The 6,000-nt window shown below is 40.0% G+C and overlaps 1 pseudogene; it reads right to left on the minus strand.

The window, feature by feature from the left end:
* Positions 1-4,858: 4,858 nt before the first annotated feature.
* On the minus strand, positions 4,859-5,414 carry LOC113179600 (non-histone chromosomal protein HMG-17 pseudogene; annotated as a pseudogene).
* Between the last annotated feature and the right edge of the window lie 586 nt (positions 5,415-6,000).

Here is a 6,000-nt window from a genome sequence, read left to right on the forward strand (position 1 = left end):
TTCATGGTAGATAGTAGGGTTGTTTCTTTTATTTTCTTTCTTTTTTTTTTTCTTTTTTTGGTAGATGGACACGATACCTTTATTTTGTTTATTTAGTATTTTTATGCAATGCTGGGGATTTAACCCAGTGCCTCATGTGTGCTAGGCAAGCACTCTACCACTGAACCACAACCCCACCCCAGATAGTAGAGTTTTTAAAAGACTATTAAAACTCATTTCCAATGTCCATATGGACTTTTTGCCAGATAGGTTTCAGGAGAAATCCAAAAACACAATTTACTAAAATAAAATGTTTATATATATATATCAGCGGCTGAGGCAGAAGGATCACAAGTTGGAGGCCAGCATCTGCAACTTAATGAGGCCCTAAACAACTTAGTGAGACTCTGTCTCTAAATAAAATATAAAAAAGGGCTGGGGATATGGCTCATTGGTTGCGTGCCCTTGGGTTCAATGTCCGGAACACTGCCCTGCCAAAAAAAAAAAAGTTTATGTTGATTTCAAGAAGAGTAGGTTGGGTACCAAGTTCAGTTCAGTTCAGTTACTAGAAAACTAAATATCAGTTGAGTATAAAAGAGTCTTAGAAAGTTCCCCAGAAGAACTGTTGGAAGTAAAAGTGACTCCAGTCTTGGTTATCCAACAGCTGAGGTATAGAGATCTTGGTACTCTGGAAGCATCTTAGGAATTGTGTGTTCTGGATTCTAGGGAGCCATTACAGCTGAATGATATCTCTTCCAAAATCCAAGATGTCTGTTTTCAGCAGGATCTCCTCCAACTATTTGGAGGAAAAAAGACTGGATTCTTTTAACTTACTTAGAAGTCTGGAAATGCTTAATGACATGTTATAATTGTTTTTTCTGGAGTAGGAACAGCACATAAGAATCTCATTCCCAAATATTCAGGATATATATTTTAAAATTCCAGACAGTGGGACATTAACTGCTTCAATTAAAAAAAAAAAAAACTGTCTTAGAAACCCATACTTTAAGGAAATGAAAAAAAAAAAAAGAATCTGGGAGAACATAAAATAGAAATACAGTAGAAATAGTAAAGGTTATTAACTGCCTCTGGATCTGGTTTGCCTCAACTATAGGTTTCACTTCAGTTACTAAAAGATCTTCACTCTTTTACAAGGTTCTGCTTTGTCTTTCCCACAGCAAACTTGAATTCTGCCAGACAGGAAGCCTGAAGGCAAATGGCCCTGCAAATGTGGTACCAATAAATAATGGAAAATGTTTACTTTTTGACTTGATGACAAACAGATTTCAAAAAAGTCCTGGGATTTGGCCTGTCTTCCTCTTTACAGTGATTTTTGTGATATCCTAAATAAGGCAAGAGTCAGGATGTGAAATACATCAGATCTGGTTACTTGGGGTTTCTCTGATCCCTGGAAATGGTTATTGGGGCACCCTCTAGCAGGAGGCCTTTGAACATCTACAGAGAGATGTTCCCTCGAATGCCAGATGTTACCCATGGTCAGAATATAGAAAAACACTTAGAATAAGCTTTCCGTATGCAAAGATTTAGCAAAAGGAAGCTCATTGTAGCATATTTCTAATAGCAAAGAAACAAAATAACAGTCATGCTGATGATAGCCAAATGGTTAATTTTTGGTTCATTCCCCACACTAAATAGTCCTTGTAGCCATTAAAAATATTAAAATATTTCTTGACATGGAAAGATGATTTATAGATTCTGAATGAAGAGATACAGGTTTCCAAATAGTGTGTTACATGATCTGTTTGTGGGGAGGGAAAAAAATTAATGCAGGGTTTTTTGTTTGGTTGGTTTTAATGGTACTGGGGCCACATCTCCAGTCCTTTTTGCTTATTTATTTTTATTTTGAGACAGTGTCTCACTAAGTTACTGAGAGTCTTGTTAAGTTGCTGAGGCTGACCTAGAACTTGGATTCTCCTGTCTTAGCCTCCCTCGTCTCTGGTATTACAGGCCTGTGCTACCTTGCCCAACTTAAAAGGTTGTTCTTGATAGAAAAACCATTTGGGTCAGGTAGAGTGGCCACACCTGTAATTCCAGCTACTTGGAAGGCTGAAACTGGAAGATCATAAGTTCAAAGTCAATCTGGGCAATTTAGCAAGACCCTGCCACAAAAAATTTTTAAGAAGGGGCTTGGGGTTGTGGCTCAGTTGTGGCTCAGTGGCAGAGCGCTTGCCTAGTATGTATGAGACACTGGGTTCAAATCTCAGTATCACATAAAAATAAATAAATAATAAAATAAAGGTCCATCGACAACTTAAAAAATACTTTTAAAAAAATTTTTAAAAAGGGCCAGAGATGTAGTTCAGTGGCATAGCCCTTGCCTATTATACATGAGGCCCAGGGTTTGATCCCCAGTACTGCTAAAACAAACCTGGAAGGATACTTCCCTAAGTGTTAAATAGTGTTGTCCCTGGGTCATGACAGTAAGAGGAGTTTTTCTCCCATCTTTTACTTATATGTCTTTTCTAATTTTTTGGTAATAACTTTATACAGTAAGTCCTCAGAAATGGTGGTCATTGATTATTTCATGTATATCACCCTAGAGGTGATTCTAGAAACATTCCTACTTCTCTGTGTCTCTTCAACACACTTCACTTGCTCAGATTTGTGATCAATAAAGAATCAAACTGGTTGCTGCCATTAATTTCCCTACAGTCCCACCTTTATCTCATTCCCAGGTAAAATCACAGACGTACACTCTGTTTTGCATTGATTTTTTTTTTTTCCTAGTAAATCTGGAGCCAATTCAACTCTTCTGAGGTCAGAATTCATTTCCTAAATTTTCAAGAAGCACTTAAGAAAGGTCTTCAGAAAATGAAGGTGATTCAAAATTAGAGGAATTATGGTATTTTCCAAGGGCAAGGTGCTTACTACAACATGAATGTCTGGAGTCCAAAAATGTAAGAACGATTTCCTTGATCTTGTAGATACTCCCTTTGCACGATTTGTGTGTCCTGCCTGTTATTGTTCTTTAACACAGTACCCTTAGCTGCAGGTGGTGGTGGCACATGCCTATAATCCCAGCAACTAGGGAGGCTGAGGCAGGAGGATCATAAGTTTAAAACCAGACTCAGCAATTTAGTGAGGCCGTAAGCAACTTAGCAAGACCTTGTCTCAAAACATAAAAAGGGCTGGTGTGTGGCTCAGTGGTAGAGCACCCCTGGGTTCAATCCCCAGTACACTCCCCAAAAATACTTTGGATATTTTGGACTGTATGAAGTATTAGAAGATGTCAGTCCTGGTTAGTTCAATCCACATATTGACAGGTCTGGGAGGCATTTACTTGTTTAGGACATTTGCTGTGGCCAACCAATTGTAGTTAATACAGCTGGGTCCATTAGGTCTCCACTGATTACAAACAGATGTGATTTAACTGTAATAGGATGTGGGTCATCCAAAAAACCTTTCTGACAGTTTTGAAGTATGAATATAGGAGGAATTGGAGAACAGTAAGTAACTACTCTTGAAAAATAATAAGCACAAGTTAAGAACCCTGGCACACACACGATGGGAAGTTAAAGAGATGGATTTTTATGCAATTGGATTCCTGAAAGCATTCTCCATTTTATCAGTCTGCCACAATCCTCCCCATTGTTCAAGGGCAGCTCAAGTGTTACCTCCTTTAGAAAAGTAGGACTCACTCAGAGGATTGTACAACCTGATAACCTCACTTGTACTCCATGCAGCACTAGACCCAAGCTAGAGCTAGACCCAGTGTGTCTTCTGGGAGGTGGCAAAGCACAGAGGGCAGGACAGTGACCAAGGCATCCCAGAATTCCCAGAGCCTGACACTCAGTGGGTGTCAGTGGGTATCTGTTGCTTGAGTGTTAAAATAGGAACAGTAATAAAAGGAGTCAAATAAACCAAATTGGGCCTTAGATATATTTGCTCCTGAAGAATTAGGCAATGAGTCAAAGATAATCATGTAGAGAGATTTCTAACACAAATTCTGACTTTATTCAACTGCTCTTGTATTGAAGCCTTCTTGAAAAGTCCTACCTGGGCCTAGTGGGGCCACTAGGCAGTGTAGCAGGGATACCTGGTATTCCAGAGGAACTCTACCCCATGTTAGCTATGGCATCTGGAGAACCTCCCCAGCCTTTGAGGGCTTTCATTAGCTTACCTATCCTGCAGCATGGTTGAGGGAATTTATGAGAAATGTATGTAAAAATGTCTTTGCAAACTGTGATGCACCAAGTACACAATGATTGGCAGCTGGCCTAGCCATGTGTTAGTGGCTTCCAAATTAAAGTGACCTGACAAGCCAAGATCATCATCTAAAGAGATGATTGACAGCCCCTGAAGGAATCTTTTTTTTCCAAGCCAAACTGTATCCAGCTTTATTAAAGATACTTTTCATAAACAATCATGGTATTTCAGGCAGGACATGGGCAGACAATCGTTAACAGTATACAACAACTTTCAAACTCCCTTCGTGAATGGACTACCAAAATCAGAAAGCCACTATAAAACCCAATGAAGTCTTCATTTGATGCTCTGAATAGGGAAAGTTTAGAGTGAGGGTTGACATTTCACATTTAACATGTTGTTTAACAACTTTTCACAAGCTGACCCTGACTTTCAGGAAATGAAAGGAAAATGGCAAAAATTATTAATCTGAAGATCCACAATCTAGAAAAGGAACTGCTGCTCTTCTGAGGGACACTATTCTCAATGACGTCTCTGGAAAGTCCAGATTGCCCCACACACTGGTAAAACCAATTGTTGGGAATCAGGTCCCAACAGGTTTAGGGGAGTTAAGTCTATGCCGATGGCAGAGAGGGACAGGAGGACATACAGATGAGTTTGAGTTTTTCCATACCACAAGGCATTTGTGCCAAGGTGGCTATGTGTACCAACATCAGGGAATCCCTTCCTCTTAGGAACAAAGAGGAAGTCTCTCAAAACTAGAAGGGAAAGGTGTCTTCCCCCACAGCAATCCAGCTTTGGAGACATTCTACTAGTGACATATGCTCCTTCCCCCCCAAAACAACAATGAAGTGTTCTGTGTGCTAACAACATAGCTTAAAAAAAAAAAAGTAAAACAAAATTCTGCATTTTTATAAAACTTGATAAAAAATAATATTTCAAACTGTACAGTCACCAGAAGTACACAGTTATCAAAAACGCACACACTTCACTTGGCATCTCCAGCACCTTCAGCTTTCTGTGCCTGGTCTGTTTTGGCATCTCCATTTTCTGCAGGGTTATTCCCATCCTTGCCAGTGTCAGCTTTTCCCTTTTTCCCTTTGGGTACCTTCTCTCCCTTCTTTACAGGGGCCTTTTTAGTATTGGGCTCTGGCTTTGGAGGAGCAGGTTTGGCAGACAACCTTGCAGATCTCTGTGGTTCGTCTTTCACCTTGGCTTTATCTCCTTTAGCATCCCCTTCAGCCTTTCTCTTGGGCATGGTGGCGACGGCGGCGGGACACAGGCGCTGGACTCGGGGATGCAGCGGCCCGCAGCTTTGGTCTGTCCTGTGGTCGTTCTCCCCTCTTCTTCTTCACACTGCTCAGCCCTGAAGGAATCTTGAAGGGCCAGGAAAGCAGTCCTTGGAGCAGCATTTCTCTCATTAACTGCCATATTGGGGTTCTGCCAACTGCATTTGAAACCAAAAACTGATGCAGCTTGCAGAATTGTCTGCTGTGTCAGGACAGGAAATGGGTGCAAATGATATTACCCAAAGAACAAAGCCTACCTTTAGAAATAACCATTGTTGCAAAGGGGCTGTGGCTCAGTGGTAGAGCACTTGCCTAGCATGTGTGAGGCACTGGGTTCGATTCTCAGATCTGCATATACATAAATGAATAAAATAAAGGTTTATCAACATCTAAAAAATTTTTAAAAAGAAATAACCATTGTTGTAGATTTCATCCTTTCGTGATTTTTTAAAAATACTTGTGACCTTTTACTTGGGCAAACAGGTGTGAATAAACCTTAAAAGTAGAGATTGGCTTATTTCATCCTTTAAAACAGTTATGATGATGCTCCTAATTTACCAAGTTG

Source organism: Urocitellus parryii, chromosome 5 (assembly GCF_045843805.1).
Source record: "Urocitellus parryii isolate mUroPar1 chromosome 5, mUroPar1.hap1, whole genome shotgun sequence".
Lineage (NCBI taxonomy): Eukaryota > Metazoa > Chordata > Mammalia > Rodentia > Sciuridae > Urocitellus > Urocitellus parryii.